The sequence below is a fragment of the Bufo bufo genome, chromosome 2 (genome assembly GCF_905171765.1).
Source record: "Bufo bufo chromosome 2, aBufBuf1.1, whole genome shotgun sequence".
In the NCBI taxonomy this organism is placed as follows: Eukaryota; Metazoa; Chordata; class Amphibia; order Anura; family Bufonidae; genus Bufo; species Bufo bufo.
The window spans coordinates 527586623-527605328 of NC_053390.1; positions in this window are offsets into that span (position 1 = coordinate 527586623).

Consider the following 18706-nt stretch of genomic DNA (forward strand, 5'->3'; position numbering starts at 1 on the left):
TCCTCCTGGGTTGGCCCCCTGCCTCCCCTATAGCTAAGCCCCTGGTTCCAGCTCAATAGACAATGTCATCTTTAACATGAACAGATGAGTCTTGTTTTCTAGCACAGTTTCGTACTGAAGTCAGTGTTTTATTTGCTTTAGTTTCACTATTTGAATATTAGCTGCTCCCCTTCTGCCCCTGTCAGTGGATCAGCAAACCAAAATCTTACACCCATGACAAGCATAAGACATCCTGTTTGAATTACTCCGGGTTTGTCTATATATTTAGTCCTAAATGTGTTTCAAGATTTTAAGTGCATACTTTGCTGGTAAGATGTTAAATTTTTATATTATTTTTTACACTTATATCCCCCAAAGGACCAGACCAGTTTTACGTCTTTGTGCTTTCATTTATTTCTTCCTGCCTTCATATAGAATAAAGAGGAATTATATACCATCAATTTGGCAGAAGATATGTTAGGGTAGGTTCACATCAGCATTATGTATTCCGTTATGGCTTTCCGTTATAACATGGTTATAACAGAAAATAACGGAATCCATAAGACGGAAGTCAAAACAGAAGCCTTTAAGAGGCATTCCGTTTTGATCTGTCATAATAGAAGTCTATGGGAATCATAACGGATCCGTCCTGGTTCCCGTTATGCAAGACGGAAACCAAAGTTTTTTGTCCGCTCTGCAAAACGTGAATCAGACAGATCCGTTATGATACCCATAGACTTCTATTATGACGGAAAGCAAAACGGAATGCCTCTTACAGGCTTCTGCTTTGCATTCCATCATAATACAAATCTATGTGCAGCATAACGGATCCGTCCTGGTTTCCGTTATGCAGGACTGGACTCCTGCATAATGGATCCGTTCTGCTGCCCATAGACTTGTATTATGAAGGATCAAAACAGAATGCCTCTTAAAGGCTTATCTTTGCACCACCATATTCTAACACCTGTAACGTGTTTTTTTTTTCAACAGAGCTGGGTGAGGGCCAATTTTTGTGGGGGTGAGCTGTAGTTTTTATTTTTAGGGTCCACCTGACTTTTTGATATCTATTCAGTTTTTAGGGGAATTGTAACATTACCAAAAACAAAACAAGACAGTAAATTGGTTGTTTTTTATATTATCCTGTTCAACGCACATGATAAATATTGTTTATACTTTAGTACTTCCAGCATTTTCAACACAGCAATAACAGTGATGTATATTATTTTATTTTTATATTTAAAATTGGGAATGGGGCTAAATGTTTCATATTTTTGTGTTTTTTTTGTGTTCTCCTGTGCCTTAGACTACTATTGCAGTCTATAGCATTTTTACAGGCTTCCTCTTAAGTCATGCTGCAGCCATGGCTTAATGGGCATCTTACCGTGGTAAGCCTTGAAGCCTTTACAAGGCCCCAGGCTGCCATAGCAAGTGAAGTCCCACAATTTTTCCATGTGGGTATCGGAGGACAGAGGGAGCTCCCTTTCTCTGTCTAACCCCTCAAATGCTGTAGTTGCTAGTGACCACTGCATCTGAGGGGTTAAATAACTGGGATCTGAGTCGCCTCTGATCCCCCACACTGCCAGTAGGTGTCAGATGTATTACAGCCATGCCAGCACCCACTATGTATGTATCAGGCACAGCAATGTACATGATTTTGTGTTCAGGGGTTATTCAAATATTTTTTTTAATTTAAGGGCAATTTTCAAATTTTTATTTATTTTATAGAGGACATTTTAAAACAATATTTCTTATTAATATAACTGTGATATTCTTTTTGTGCATACTGAGGAAGGAAGATGATCATGTTATAAGCCTTTCCAGACCCAAACGATTTTACTTTTTTTCCTTCCTGCTTTCTAATAGCCAATACATTTTTTTACTTTTATAATTACATACTGTAGGCATGTAGGCAGGGCTATTTTTTTAATACTTTATTTTAGGTGTAAAATTGGGAAAGTGTTGTGATTTAAAATGTTGTTTTTTTATATTTTGAAAAACATTTTTCATTTTTTTCACTTTCATCTTTATGAGTAAAACTTACTAATATACTTTAATTCTGAAAACAGCACCAATGGCCCAATTTCAGACCATGTTTGTTCTTTTTGAAGTAAAGGTTCTACTGCCTCCCTCTCTCTGTGTCGATGACATGTTGAAGGGCTGTTGTTCTGGCTCAGTTCATTAGCTAAGCCTGTCCCCTTTTCTATCTCTGCATTAGCCCTAATGGAAGAAGAGGGCTAATGAACAAAGCCAGGCAGCTAGCTAACCATCTTTATATTAAAGGAACACTTTTATAAATACTGTTGTCTAAGCAATTGAGGATACACAACACTAGCAGTCCTAATTTATTACCAAAATGCTACCAGTTTCTTCTGGTCCTCATTTATCTGCAAAAAAAGTTTTCAGCATCAACATGGATTTTGCAGTAAGGCTGGCCATACACCATTAGATAGTTGTCAGCTGTCTCCTGACCCCTTCATACACACGCACAATCGACTAATGAACATGTCCTCAACAGGGAGAGGGGAGAAAACCGATGCCAGATTGGACGCTTGAAATCCAAGAGCCAAACCCTTATCTCCCCCAACATCTAGTTGAAATTTAGAGAATCACTGAATAAACATGTTTTTTTGTACCATCTTATCATGTAAAAATAAAGTAGCTGAATACATTAACATTTCTGAATTAAAATTAAAATGGGTTATACGTTTAAAGGAGAGAAATACGTACCTGTGAATGTCCATATCAGATGTGCTGCTTACTGACTTATTTTCATTGTAAATTGAACATATTGTATCAGACTTTTTGTACTGTTATCTTTGTATAAAAGCAGGAAATTTAGCAAATGAGTAACAAATAAATAATTTTGAATGATAATACCCTTAAATGGCTTCCATATAAGGAATATAAACAAACAGCAACATTTATACGGCTTCTAAAGTATTAACCCTTTCAGGACCAAGCCATTTTTCACCTTTCTGCCCAGGCCATTTGTAGCAAATCTGACGTGTCAATTTATGTGGTAATAACTTTAAAACGCTTTTACTTATCCAGGCCATTCTGAGACTGTTTTCCTCGTCACATATTGTACTTCATGACAGTGGTAAAATTGAGTCAAAAAAATTTCATTTTTATTTATAAAAAAAAAAATTACCCAAATTTTATGAAAAATTTCCACATTTCAATTTCTGTACTTTTATAATAGATAGTAATACCTCCAAAAATAGTTATTACTTTACATTCTCCATATGTCTACTTCATGTTTGGATCAATTTGTGAATGGCATTAAATTTTTTGGGGAAGTTACAAGGCTTAGAAGTTTAGAAGCAAATCTTGAAATGTTTCCGAAAATTTCCAAAACCCACTTTTTAAGGACCAGTTTAGGTCTGAACTCACTTTGTGAGTTCTAACATAATAGAAACCGCCCAAAAATGACCCCATTTTAGAAACTACATCCCTCAAGGTATTCAAAACTGATTTTACTAACTTTAACCCTTTAGTGTTCCACAAGAATTAATGGAAAATGGAGATGTAATTTCAGAATTTCACTTTTTGGCAGATTTTCCATTTTAATACATTTTTTCCACTAACAAAGCAAGGGTTAGCAGCCAAACAAAACGCAATATTTATTTCCATGATTCTGTTGTTTACAGAAACACCCCATATGTAGTCGTAAACTGCTGTGCGGGCACATGGAAGGGCGTAGAGGGAAAGGAACGCCATATGGTTTTTGGAAGGCAGATTTCACTGGGTTAATTTTAAGCTGCCATGTCACATTTGAAGACCCCCTGATGCACTCCTAGAGTAGAAACTCCAAGAAAATGAGCCCATTTTGGAGACTATGGAAAAGGTGGCAGTTTTGTTAGTACTATTTTAGGGTACATATGATTTTTGGTTACTCCATATTACACTTTTTGTGAGGCAAGATAACAAAAAATAGATGTTTTGGCACAGTTTTTATTTTTTGTTATTTACAATGTTTATCTGACAGGTTAGATCATGTGCTATTTTTATAGAACAGGTTAATATGGACGCGACAATACCAAATATGACAACTTTTTTTGTTGTTTGTTTTAATTTTACATAATAAAGCATTTTTTGCAAAAATATTTTTTTGGTCTCCATATTCTGAAAGCCATATTTTTTATTTTTTTGGGGTCTCATTTTTTGCGGGATTAGATGACGGTTTGATTGGTGCTATTTTGGGGTGCGTATGACTTTTTGATCACTTTCTATTACACTTTTTGTGATGTAAGGTGACAAAAAAAGGCTTTTTTTAATTTTTTTTTTATATATATACAGTGTTCACCTGAGGGGTTAGGTCATGTGATATTTTTATAGAGAAGGCAATACCTAATATGTCTACTTTTTTTATTTAAGTTTTACACAATTATATAATTTATTAAACAAAAAAAAAAATTATGTTTTAGTGTCTCCATAGTCTGAGAGCCATAGTTTTTTTCAGTTTTTGGGCGATTGTCTTAGGTAGGGTATTATTTTTACGGCATGAGATGACGGTTTGATTGGCACTATTTTGGGGTGCATATGACTTTTTGATCGCTTGCTATTACACTTTTTGTGATGAAGTGACAAAAAATTGCTTTTTTGACACCGTTTTTATTCTCGAGGGGTTAGGTCATGGGGTATTTTTATAGAGCAGGTTGTTGCGAACACAGCGATACCTAATATGTCTACATTTTTTAAACAAAAAAATTATGTTTTAGTGTAGTTTTTTTTATTTTTGGGGCGATTGGTACTATTTTGGGGGGGCTTATGCCTTTTTGATCGCTTGGTGTTGCACTTTTAGTGATGTAAGGTGACAAAACATTTTTTTTTTTAGCACAGTTTTTATTTTTTTACAGTGTTCACCTGAGGCGTTAGGTCATGTGATATTTTTATAGAGCTGGTCAATACCTAATATGTTTACTTTTAATTTTTTTCCCTATTTTTTTTTTTACTTTATTTTGGGAAAAGGACTTTTTTTTTTTTTACTTAATTTTTTTAACTTTTTTTTTTCTCACTCTGGGACTTCAACTTTTGGGGGTCTGATCCTCTTTACAATGCATTACAATACTTCTGTATCATAATGCATGGGCTGTAAGTGTATTACTGAATGTAATACACTTCAGCCAGCTTGCCTGTGAGATCCAGGGACCTGGATCTCACAGGCTCTCCCAGAAGGCAGCCACGATTCCTAAGGAAGGTATCGGGCTGCCTTCCCTGCCATCAGGTCCCCGTCACAGCAGCTCAGGGACCTGATGGACACCCCGCACATGTCTGAAGCCCGCACGTGCCGTGGTCAGCACTGACCGTGGCCGTGCAGGGGTTAATGTGCCAGCGCATACAGCAGGGGTCCGGCTATCAGTGACTGTTAGACCCCTGCCGTGGATTCCTGCACCTGCCCGAATAGAGCGCAGTAAATGTACGGCACTAGGCATTAAGGGGTTAAACACTGAGAAAACCCATTTAATACTGGGTGGCATCTCCCCTTGCTGCGATATAGGCTGTCATTCTGGCAAGGTAACAGTCATACAAATGCTGCATATTCTCTTGTGGTATGTCATAACTCTATCAACTTAAGCCCATATTTCAGCCAAGGTGGTTGTTGGCTGCTGTGTATGGAGGATCTGTTGCTCCTATTCAGTCCCAAACATTCTCGATCTGGTGATTGAGCTGGCCAGGGAAGCTGCTGGATACCCTAAAGAGCACATTGTGTAGGGCAGACATTATTTTGTTGGAACACCACTTCTCCTGAGTCAAAAAATGGCAGTAGGACTGGTTCCACGATGTCCTGGGCATACTGAAGGCTCGTCAATGTTCCATCAACGAATACCAGGCAAGAATGGTCATGTAGATAATGGTTCCCCACCCACACCATAACACTTGGTGTTGATCCTGTGTCCCCCCGCACTATGAATGATGACAGCCCTCATTACTACCAAGGGAGAACCCGCTTTCATCAGTAAACACCACTGTTAACCATTGATGGCTTTCCCCCCCCCCCCCCCATCAAGTAATAACTCCTCCTTTGTTTCCCTCTGAAAATAATAAATACTAATTTTCTTCTGTTCCCATGTTGAGCAGGATATCTCAAATACCATGCAGCCATCTCAATGCAGACGTGATGAAGTCATTCCAGCGTGGATTAAAGTATCCAGTGGCTTACTAGCATGTGCAAATAGTTGTCCAGGAATCTGGTGTAGTGCACCAAAAATCCAGGGCATGTAGCCTGGATGCTGGCTGCTAGCGACACCAACACTGGCGGTGAAGCCAGTAAGTATGACAGTCTGCAAACAAAGACTAGTGGGCGGTCAACAAAGAATCTGCACTGGATTGAGGGGGAGTGAATTTTAGAACATTTGCTTCTTGCTTTTCATGTGTTTTTTTTTTTTTACTACAACCCTTTCAAACCCTAGTAGCACTGTGCAGTAAAATGGTCATCATGGATTGCCATACTTAGAGGCACATGCAAGCCATTTAGCTGCACCCATTTACAACACTAATGACTTATTCTGTGCAGAGAAAAAACAAATAGAAGGGTGGCATTTAATAGTGCAACTGTGGAAACTGGGGAGAAAAGTTTTCGAAAAAGCCTGGAAACAAATCAGAACAACAGAAGGCATTTTTTAAAAACATAGTCTAGTGATGGTGCTATCAAATTCACTCTTCGTCTCAGAAGTGAGGTCCACTTCAACAAAAACTTATTTTGGTGTCACAAACTTTGAGATCTGTGTGTTAGCACCATACATTTTAAGCTGGTTTGAGACACAATGTCAACATAAAGTGCTATTTTGATCTCTGTGCCCCTAGTCTGAAACCTGGTAACATCAGGGCTTTCTCAAATGAAAGTTGTGCAAAAACGCACTGGAGACAAAGGGCATCCATATTAACACCTGTACTTGATAGGGCCATTATATTATACAGTCTGTGTAAGGGGTTGGGTTGAACGTTTTCTTAATATCAATACTAAGGGTCTGTCAAGTTTAGAAAATCCATTTTATATACCTTAATTCAGAGTTAACAGATGAAGATCCTCATCTCCTGGCTCTGCAAGACTTCTCCTGCCCTGCATTACACAAATAACCCATTGATTTGAATGTGCACTGTGTAACTCCTTTCATTTCCTCTGTAGTGGCACTGCAGAAACATTTGACGTAGAGTAGGTTAACATGTGCAGCACAAACTCCAGTAGTCTGATCCGGCAGGGGAAGAGACTACCAGAGCTTACCCTATCTGACATAGCCAGATACGGCCGCACACCGTAGGATCCCCATTGACTATAATGAGATCCAACAGATTTCCTGCATAAATAGCGGTTTTCGAACCAACAAATACCACTGCATGCATTCGATAAACTATGATCATCTGATGCAGTACCCTAGACCAGGGGTTTATTATGTATTGTTATTGTTATGTATTTTCTTGGTTATGCCTTTTTTCATTCCTCCCCTCTTGGTAGGAGTGGGCTAGTCCTGCTTCCTGCCAGGAGAGGGAATTCCAGTTCAGACAACAAGGAGTGAGGTAACACATGGCAGGGCTCCCAGTCTTAGGAAGCGTATCCGATTCCCCTGTGAGGCCAACACTCCAAAGGGATATTTGGGAACCAGATCCAGTTTTCATGTGAGACCAACACTCCAAAGAGACCATCAGAATTAAGAACACAACTATCAGTGTGAGAAGACAGCAGTAGTGATCAGTGAAATGACAGCTTTACAGACACTGCTGCAAGGTGAGGGATTACAGCTCAGACACCACCACCTACCTAACCAACCAACCACCAGGCCAGAAAAACATCAAGCCAGTAGTACAGTGGACACCTATATCCACAAGTGCCTGCATGTGCCAATCAATTGCCATACAACCAGCCACCATACCTCCTCATCTAGTGCCAGAGAAGAATTGCACTAAAACCCTGCTGCTGCTGTTTGTATTTCCAGTTCTACATTGCACTTCGTAAAAAGGACTATGTTACTCTGGCCTCCTTCTTCAGTATTATAAGTTTTACTGCATCGGACCCCAGGGAGCAACGGCCTAATATAGGACACTGTGATACTACAACACTACATCAGGGCCACTACAAATCTTATCCTCTACACCAGTTCCTGTGTCAGAAATGTGAACATGGCCTTAACCCCTTAAGGATCAAGCGATTTTCCATTTTTGTTTTTTTACTCCCTGCCTTTCTGGAGCCATAACTGTAAGTTTTTAATTCACATAGCTATATGATAGATTATTCTTTTGCGGGACAAGTTGTACTTTCTAATAGTACAGCATGCAACCGGCAGCTACAGGGCCCAGTCAGCTTCTGAACAGGCGTCATCTTTAAAGTGCAGACATCTTTAAAGGGGTTGTCCCATGAAAGTTATTCTAGATTTTCAAGCCAGTACTTGGGTCAGAATATTGTATTTGTAATTACATGTAATTAAATGTATAGCTCAGCCACTGAGTTATTCACTGAAATCTATCTGTATAGCACCACCTGTTGTTTGCCCTTTTTCGAAATTCTATGTCCAGCTTACTGAGGTTGACATACATGCTCATTTCCATCCTTCAGATGCCACTAGCTGCTGCAGAAAGTACATGCCCCCTCAGAAAGGGTACACACCCTGAGCTGCCAGCCTGAAATAAATCTAGGAGAGAAATTGAAGCAATGAATGGGTAGATCTGTGAATCCATGTGCGGTACAGGGCTGGTTCTAGCTTTGTTAGGGCTCATGCACACGACCGTATGTATTTTGCAGAACAGAACAGCTGGCCCTCAATAGAACAGTACTATCCTTGTCCATAATGCAGACAATATTAGGACGTGTTCTGTTTTTTTACGGAACAGAAATACGGACATACGGAAACAGAATGCACACGGAGTAAGTTCCGTTTTTTTGTGGACCCATTGAAGTAAATGGTTCCGGATATGGTCCGCAAAAAAAACCCTGAACGGACACGGAAAGAAAATACTTTGTGTGCATGAGCCCTTAGAAAGAGATTATCATGTGATACTTACGGGATAACCCCTTTAATGTGAAAATCATACATAATCTTGTACATTAGTCAACCAATATTGACCAGAGTAAATATCAAAAAAACAACAGACCCCCAAGGAGCCATAATTATCACCAAAAAATGAACATGACTTTCGTGTATATGAAAATCCAAAAAGACTTTATTATAAATATACATAAACAGTACATACATGCATAATAATAAAAAAGGCAGCACAAGGCGGGACACACAGATGAGGAGCAGGACCCAAGGAGAGGCCGGGAGATCAGCACACCAAAGAACAGGGAAAAGGAATGCTAGCTAGAAGAGAATAACAAAGAACCTCATGACAGCAACGCCCCAAACAAAGTACAAAAGAGGTGATTGTAAAAATTGAGGTTTAGGTAAAAGAACAAAATAGGCATACCTTGAGTGATGTATCGATCTCTTGGCTGACTCCTGACCCAACGCTGTTTCGCCAGTAGACCTGGCTTCTCCCCGGATTTTTGGCTCTGTACACCACCACAATGGATTTAAAATGAAACAAACAAGATGTGCTTTAACTGCAGACTGTCAGCTTTAACTTGAGGGTATTTACTTCCAAATCAGGTGAACAGTGTAGGAATTACAACAGTTTGCATATGTGCCTCCCCACTTGTTAAGGGACCAAAAGTAATGGGACAGAATAATAATCATAAATCAAACTTTCCCTTTTTAATACTTGGTTGCAAATCCTTTGCAGTCAATTACAGCCTGAAGTCTGGAACGCATAGACATCACCAGATCCTGGGTTTCATCCCTGGTGATGCTCTGCCAGGCCTCTACTGCAACTGTCTTTAGTTCCTGCTTGTTCTTGGGGCATTTTCCCTTCAGTTTTGTCTTCAGCAAGTGAAATGCATGCTCAATCGGATTCAGGTCAGGTGATTGACTTGGCCATTGCATAACAGTCCACTTCTTTCCCTTAAAAAACTCTTTGGTTGCTTTTGCAGTTTGCTTTAGGTCATTGTCCATCTGCACTGTGAAGCGCCGTCCAATGAGTTCTGAAGCATTTGGCTGAATATGAGCAGATAATATTGCCCGAAACACTTCAGAATTCATCCTGCTGCTTTTGTCAGCAGTCACATCATCAATAAATACAAGAGAACCAGTTCCATTGGCAGCCGTACATGCCCACGCCATGACACTACCACCACTATGCTTCACTGATGAGGTGGTATGCTTAGGATCATGAGCAGTTCCTTTCCTTCTCCATACTCTTCTCTTCCCATCACTCTGGTACAAGTTGATCTTGGTCTCATCTGTCCATAGGATGTTGTTCCAGAACTGTGAAGGCTTTTTTAGATGTCGTTTGGCAAACTCTAATCTGGCCTTCCTGTTTTTGAGGCTCACCAATGGCTTACATCTTGTGGTGAACCCTCTGTATTCACTCTGGTGACGTCTTCTCTTGATTGTTGACTTTGACACACATACACCTACCTCCTGGAGAGTGTTCTTGATCTGGCCAACTGTTGTGAAGGGCCTTTTTTTCACCAGGGAAAGAATTCTTCGGTCATCCACCACAGTTGTTTTCTGTGGTCTTCCGGGTCTTTTTGTGTTGCTGAGCTCACCGGTGCGTTCCTTCTTTTTAAGAATGTTCCAAACAGTTGTTTTGGCCATGCCTAATGTTTCTGCTATCTCTCTGATGGGTTTGTTTTGTTTTTTCAGCCTAATGATGGCTTGTTTCACTGATAGTGACAGCTCTTTGGATCTCATCTTGAGAGTTGACAACAACAGATTCCAAATGTAAATAGCACACTTTAAATGAACTCTGGACCTTTTATCTGCTCATTGTGATTGGGATAATGAGGGAATAACACACACCTGGCCATGGAACAGCTGAGAAGCCAATTGTCCCATTACTTTTGGTCCCTTAATAAGTGGGAGGCACATATGCAAACTGTTGTAATTCCTACACAGTTCACCTGATTTGGATGTAAATACCCTCAAATTAAAGCTGACAGTCTGCAGTTAATGCACATATTGTTCGTTTCATTTCAAATCCATTGTGGTGGTTGTACAGAGCCAAAAATGGTAGAATTGTGTTGATGTCCCAATATTTATGGACCTGACTTTATAAGGAGGCCTGAGGTCACACCCACCACACCACTAGTAATTAACCTTGTGCCAACCAAAACAGGGAAGACACCATATAAAAGGAAAGTGCACGTGCAAACAACAAACTACACGTTGCTACAAGCAATCAGTCTGCACGGCAACCGCGTCACGGTCAAACACTAATATGACCATGACAATATGCTACACTGGAGCAGCTCACGCCAATGAACCAGGAGGCTACAAAGTGTGTGACTAAAACAACAGTTCTGCAAACCCTACAGTGTATGAGGCATCGAAGTAGATGGATGGTCACTGCACCACTGCTAACAAAGTTGCATTGGCAGAAAAGGCTTCCATTTTCACAGCAGTATCACAATTGGACCTCCACTGATTGGCATAGGGTTGCCTTCTCCGATGAGTTATGTTTTCCGCTTCATTGAACAGATGGACGTTGTCGTGTCAGGCGAGAAACATCAGAGAACAAACCTACTGATGTGTGAAATTAGTTCGTTCTGCTTTGATCTACCTACATGGCTTAAAGTGTATGGCCTCCGATGGGGCGCTTAGAATATGGTGGCGGGTGACGCAAGACTACTGTAGTCTCGTGCATGCGTGGTTACCATAAGTAGCAGGGCATGCATTAATGTTTTACATTATGAATCCGAACCCAGGTTTGTTAATGATTGTGGCACATGCAAGGAACCCGGGTTTGGATTCGTAATGTAAACCATTAATGCATGCGCTGCTACTTACAGTTCTACAGACTACAGTAGTCTCGCATTACCCGCTGCCATACGGAAAGAGCCTCATCAGAGGCTATACATTTTAAGCCATGTACAGAGGTAGAGATTGGCATCATTATCAGTTATAAACAGTACATGAACGAACTGAGTTCGTCCTGCTGAGTGGTTTGATGATCACTAAACAAACACCCTGTAACCATTGCTGGAAGAACACAAGCTGGTTATGGCAGCGTTATGGTCTGGGGAATGTTTTTGTGGTATTCTCTGGGACCACTCATCCATGTGTAAGGTACTTTCAACCAATTTGTGCATGAATCCATACTTTTAGATCACATACACCTATACTTGCTGATTGTCTTCCCTGGGGCGGATGGGATCCTCCAGCAAGAAAATGTGAGATGTCACACAGCTAGAAATGTCTGACATTGGTTGGAAGAGCATGACCAAGACTTCTAAGTACTACTCTGGCCCCCTAATTCCCCAGACTTGAACCCACTTGAGCATATTTAAGACCAACTCGATCGTTGTGTTCATTCTCTGACTCCTCCTCCATGCATCCTCCAGCAACTGTGGGATGCTTTGCAGTCAATATGGCTCCAGATGGACCTTATTGAGTCACTCCAGCCCCTCTAGTCGCTGTCCATGCTGCACACGGCAGTCACTCTGGATATTAGATGGTGGTCATAATAATGTGTACTCCCCATAGACTACTGCGATGTGTCAAATTGAGCTGTTCAGTCTGTAGTTCACAGTCCAAGTACAATAAACAAAATTAGACATCGTAAGTATAAATATTCACTGATCTGTAAAGCTACATGATAACGAAGTAAAGCAGGGCTAACATAAATTTTGTCAAGTATCCCATATACAATGTGTCAAGTATCCCATATACAATTTTGTTTTGTGTGTTTCATCGAGGAAGCATCTAGACCAGTGTTTCCCAACCAGGTTGCCTCCAGCTGTTGCAAAACTACACCTCCCAGCAAGACTGCACAGCCAAAGGCTGTCCGGGCATGCTGGGAGTTGTAGTTTTGCAAAAGCTGGAGGCACGCTGGTTGGGAAACACTGAATTCTAGACTATACTTCCAACCTCCTATGAGAAGGACAAGACTAAGGAGCAATAACGAAAAATGTCTGGAACAGTAAAAATATACATTCTAGGTCTCATTTAGGTGTAAAAATATCAGCAAGAGTGAGTCAAAGAATACCTGTGAAACTGGTACTAATTAGTGTTCACTTCTTTGGTCACTATAGGTTAGGAAATACAAAATGAGCATTTTTTTCTGCAAAGACAGGTCCAGTGAGTGCAATGTGTGAAAGACTCATCTCTCTTAGCCAACACCTATAGTTAAAGCCTTAAGGACCCTTTACATGAGACGATTCCCGGCCAGATGATTGCTAAAAAGCGTTTATAGGAATGTTCGTTAGCGATTATCTTGCAGTCTAAAGGTGCCACCGATTACCTGATGAATGAGCGAAACAGATCATTCATGAGGTCACAAAAATCAACGTTTGCCGGCAGCAGATGGTGCTGTGTAAAGAGCATCTGCTGCCGGCAAATATCAAGTGTGTATGGGGATGAGCAATAGCATTAGCGATTACTCCTCCTCATACTGTGGAGGGGATTGCTGCATGTAATAGCAGAGGTCTCCTTCACTGACGAGCAGGCGCTTGTCGGGAAGGTACATTTCCTTCCTGACAATCGCCTGCAAAATTGGCCCGTGAAAAGGGGCCGTTAGAGCTAGGGTAACGAAGCAAACAATAATGGAATAAATGCACAGCAACACTCATAGGCCCAAAGGGTAAAAGAAGATAAAATAGTGTAAATCTTTAAGAGCAATAAACCAAAACAACCCTATTATTTAAACCCTTAGGGACCGGGCTCATTTTCATCTTAAGGACCAGGCCATTTTTTGCAAATCTGACCAGTGTCACTTTATGTGGTGATAACTTTAAAACACTTTGACTCATCCAGGCCATTCTGAGATTGTTTTTTCGTCACATATTGTACTTCATGACACTGGTAAAACGGAGTAAAAAAAAAACACATTTTTATTTATAAAAAAATACCAAATTTGCAAATTTCCAAGTTTCAATTTCTCTACTTCTATAATACATAGTAATACGTACAAAAATAGTTATTACATTCCCCATATGTCTACTTCATGTTAGGATCATTTTGGGAATGACATTTTATATTTGGGGGACGTTACAAGGCTTAGAAGTTTAGAAGCAAATCTTGAAATTTCTCAGAAATTTTCAAAAACCAACTTTTTAAGGAAAAGCTCAGGTCTGAAGTCACTTTTTGAGGCTTACATAATAGAAACCACCCCTCAAGGTATTCAAAACTGATATGTGGTCGTAAACCGCCGTACGGGCACACGGCAGGGTGCAGAAGGAAAGTAATGCCATACGGTTTTTGGAAGGCAGATTTTGCTGGACTGTTTTTTTGATACCATGTCCCATTTGAAACCCCCCTGATGCACCCCTAGAGTAGAAACTCCAAAAAAGTGACCCAATTTTAGAAACTACACCCCGCAAGGCATTCAAAACTGATTTTACAAACTTTGTTAACCCTTTAGGTGTTCCACAAGAATTAATGGAAAATAGTGATACAATTTCAAAATTTCACTTTTTTGACAGATTTTCCATTTTAATAATTTTTTTCCAGTTACAAATCAAGGGTTAACAGGCAAACAAAACTCAATATTTATGGCTCTGATTCTGTAGTTAACAGAAACACCCCATATGTGGTCGTAAACTGCTGTACGGGCACACGGCAGTGCGCAGAAGGAAAGGAATGCCATACGGTTTTTGGAAGGCAGATTTTGCTGGATTGGTTTTTTGACACCATGTCCCATTTGAAGCCCCCCTAGAGTAGAAACCCCAAAAAAGTGACCCCATTTTAGAAACTCCACCCCTTAAGGTATTCAAAACTGATTTTACAAACTTTGTTAACCCTTTAGGTGTTCCACAAGAATTAATGGAAAAAAGCCCCCCTGATGCACCCCTAGAGTAGAAACTCCAAAAAAGTGACCCCATTTTAGAAACTACGGGATAGGGTGGCAGTTTTGTTGGTACTATTTTAGGGTACATATAATTTTTGGTTGCTCCATATTACACTTTTTGTGAGGCAAGGTAACAAGAAATAGCTGTTTTGGCACCATTTTTATTTTTTGTTATTTACAACATTCATCTGACAGGTTAGATCATGTGGTATTTTTATAGACCAGGTTGTCACGGACGCGGCGAAACCTAATATGTATACTTTTTTTATTTATGTAAGTTTTACACAATGATTTCATTTTTGAAAGAAAAAAAATCATGTTTTAGTGTTTCAATAGTTTGAAAGCCATAGTTTTTTCAGTTTTTGGGCGATTATCTTGGGTAGGGTATGATTTTTGCGGGATGAGATGACGGTTTGATTGGCACTATTTTGGGGTGTGTATGACTTTTTGAACGCTTGCTATTACACTTTTTGTGATGTAAGGTGACAAAAAATAGCTTTCTTCACACCGTTTTTTTTTTTTTTTTAACGGTGTTCACCTGAGGGGTTAGGTTATGTGGTATTTTCATAGAGCAGGTTATTATTACGGATGCAGCGATACCTAATATGTATACTTTTTTTAATTTACTTACGTTTTACACAATAACAGTTTTTTTAAAACAAAAAAAATAATGTTTTAGTGTCTCCATATTCTGAGCTATAGTTTTTTTATTTTTTGGGCGATTGTCTTAGGTAGGGGCTCATTTTCTGCGGGATGAGGTGACGGGTAGATTAGTACTATTTTGGTGGGCATACGCCTTTTTGATCGATTGCTGTTGTACTTTTTGTGATGTAAGGTGACCAAAAAATTATTTAGCAGTTTTATTTTGTATTTTTTACGGTGTTCATCTGAGGGGTTAGGTCATGTGATATGTTTATAGATCCGGTCGATACGGATGCGGCGATACCTAAGATGTCTACTTTTTTTCCCCCTAATTTTTACCAATTTTTTTTTACTTTATTTGGGGAAAATGACGTTTTTGTTTGTAATTTTTTGGGGGGGGAAACTTTATTTTTTCAACTTTTTTTTCACTTTATTTTTTGTCCCACTTTGGGGGTCTAATCCCCTTTACAATGCATTCCAATACTTCTGTATTGGAATGCATTAGCTGTATGAGTAATACAGTGTGTATTACTCATACAGCTTCTGGCCTGTGAGATCCAGGGGGCTGGATCTCACAGGCTCGTCACCGGAAGGCAGCGCTGATGCCTAAGGAAGGCATCCCGCTTCATTCCATGCCATCGGATCCCCCCTACAGCCGCACGGGGACCCGATGGCACCGCAACCTGTAAAAGCCGCAAACCGCAGGTCTGAATTGACCTGCAGTTTGTGGCGATTGCCGACACGGGGGGAAGGGGTCACAGGACCCCCCCGCGCATTGTCCCCGGGTGCCTGCCCAATGATTTGAGCAGGCACCTTGTTCCGATCACCGCCCGCCGGGCGGCGGTGATCGGAACTACTCATGATGTACCGGTACATCATGTGTCCTTAAGTACCAGGACATCATGCCGTACCGGTACATCATGTGTCCGGAACAGGTTAAAGGGGTTTTGCCACTTCAGCAAATAGCATTTATTATATAGAGGAAGTTAATACAAGCCACTTACTAATGTATTGTTATTATCCTTATTGCTTCCTTTACTGGCTGGATTCATTTTTCCATTATTAAACACTGCTCGTTTCCATGGTTACGACAATTCATCAGCAGTGGCCGTGCTTGCACACTATAGAAAAAGCACCAACCTACAGTGTATGTGCACTCCCAAGGTCTCAGCCACCAGAGAGGCTGCATTTTTTCCTACAGTGCGCAAGCACGACCACTGCTGCTGGATTGCACGACGACAATGGAAACGAGCAGTGTATAAAGTGATAGAAAAATTAATCCAGCCAGCAAAGGAAGCAATATGGATAATAACAATATATTAGTAAGTGGCTTTTATTAACTTTCTCTACATGATAAATGCAACTTACTGAAGTGAGACAACCCCTTTAATACTCTGTAAGGACAGGGATACAAAATGGACACTAACTTCAAATAACGTCTACTAATATAACAGTATATGTGATGTCTAGCAACATTGCAACTCACTTTACATACTTCTGTGTTTTCTACTTGAAATGTACAATGCATTCAGAAAGTCTTCAGACCCTTTCACTTTTTTCATATTTTGTTATGTTGCGACCTTGTGCTAAAGTAATAAAAAAAATCTAATTTTTTGACATCATTCTGCACTCAATACTCCATAATAACCACATAAAAACAGGATAGAAATCTTTGCTAATTTATTGAAAATGAAAAACTAAAATCTTGCATTGACATACTGTACGTATTCAGAAACTTTACTTAAAGGGGTTGTGCAGCTGTTAATATTGATGACATCTGGGTGTCGGATCAGATATCAAGGATAGGTCATCAATATTAACCTCTTAGGGACATATGGTGTACAGGTACGCCCTGATGCCCCGGTACTTAAGAACACAGGGCGTCAATTCAGACCTGCGGTTTGCTGCGTCTCCGGTGACCCGATAACCCGGAATAGGATGGTGATCGGTGGTGTGATAATACACCACCAATCACCATCCTTAGATCCTAGGAGGTGGCGGTGACATCACCTCCCAGGATCGCTTCCTATTGGCTGCAAGGGCGGGCGGGGGTTAAACTTCCCCCAGCTCTGCTCTCCTCCTCCTCATCCACACTGCGTCCTGGAGCCGTGGAGAGAGGAGCCTTGTGGATCTGTGCCCAGCACCCCCCATCTGAGCCACCACAGTGCCATCTGGCACTAAAAAAGTACTTAGGGACAGCTTAGATTAGGCAGAGTTTGGGGGGGGGGGGGGGGAGTTTTTTTTTTTTCAGCATCGGGTGTCTGGTGTCCACAGCACACTCAGCTGTGTGACCCTAGACCCCCCAGGAGTGCTGCAGCTTGCCCCCCTGACCCCCTCCACCCCCATTTTTGGGGGCGCAAGCGTTTTTTGTGTGTGTGCGTGCGCTAACTGTGGCCGGCACTCTTAGCGTCCGGCCACTGTTAGCGCATCGCCCACCCCACCACTGATGAGCTTCGGAATCATTATTATTATTATTTTTTTTTTTTAAATTTTGGGCTTTCATTTTTCTTTTTTTCTTTTTCTTTTTTATTTCTGTTAGGTTTAGGGGTAAGTGTACACGAACACCCATCTCCCCACACACACGCACACTAGATAAAGTTTTCCACACATGCACACACACTATGGCCCGCCAGACTTTCTCAGCCGAGGAGGCATATTCCCTGCTTGCCTGCGACTCAGAAAGCCCCAGTGAGGACGAGGATGACCCCACTTTCCTCTTGTCATCCGCGTCCTCCTCATCATCTAGTGATGATGATGAGTCCCCAAGGCGGCGGAGACGCTGCCAGGCGGAGCAAGGGGACCCCCATGCCAGGGACCCTGTGGCCCACATAGTACGAGCAGCTCTGGGGCTTGTACTAATTTTCCAGCCCACCAGAAAAGTCCACCTGAGCCCCCTACCCCCCGAACTCGCATGGTGTACCCCAGAGGATTTTGAGCCTGTGATTCCTGATTTTGTTGGCCAAGCAGGAATCCAGATTCCCACAGTGGGCTTCACTGAATATGACTATTTTAGTTTTTTTTTTTCAGTGACCACTTTGTGAATCTGATGGTGGAGCAAATGAACTTGTACGCCCAACAGTTCATTGCTCAACACCCAGGCTCCTTTTTGGCTAGGTCAGGTGGCTGGACAGTGTAGCCGAGATGAGGATGTTTTGGGGCCTCGTGCTGCATATGGGCCTATGTACCTGGAAGGGAGGTCGCTGTTGATGAGTCTCTCATTGCTTTCAAGGGGAGACTCATTTTCCGCCAGTATGTTCCCTCTAAA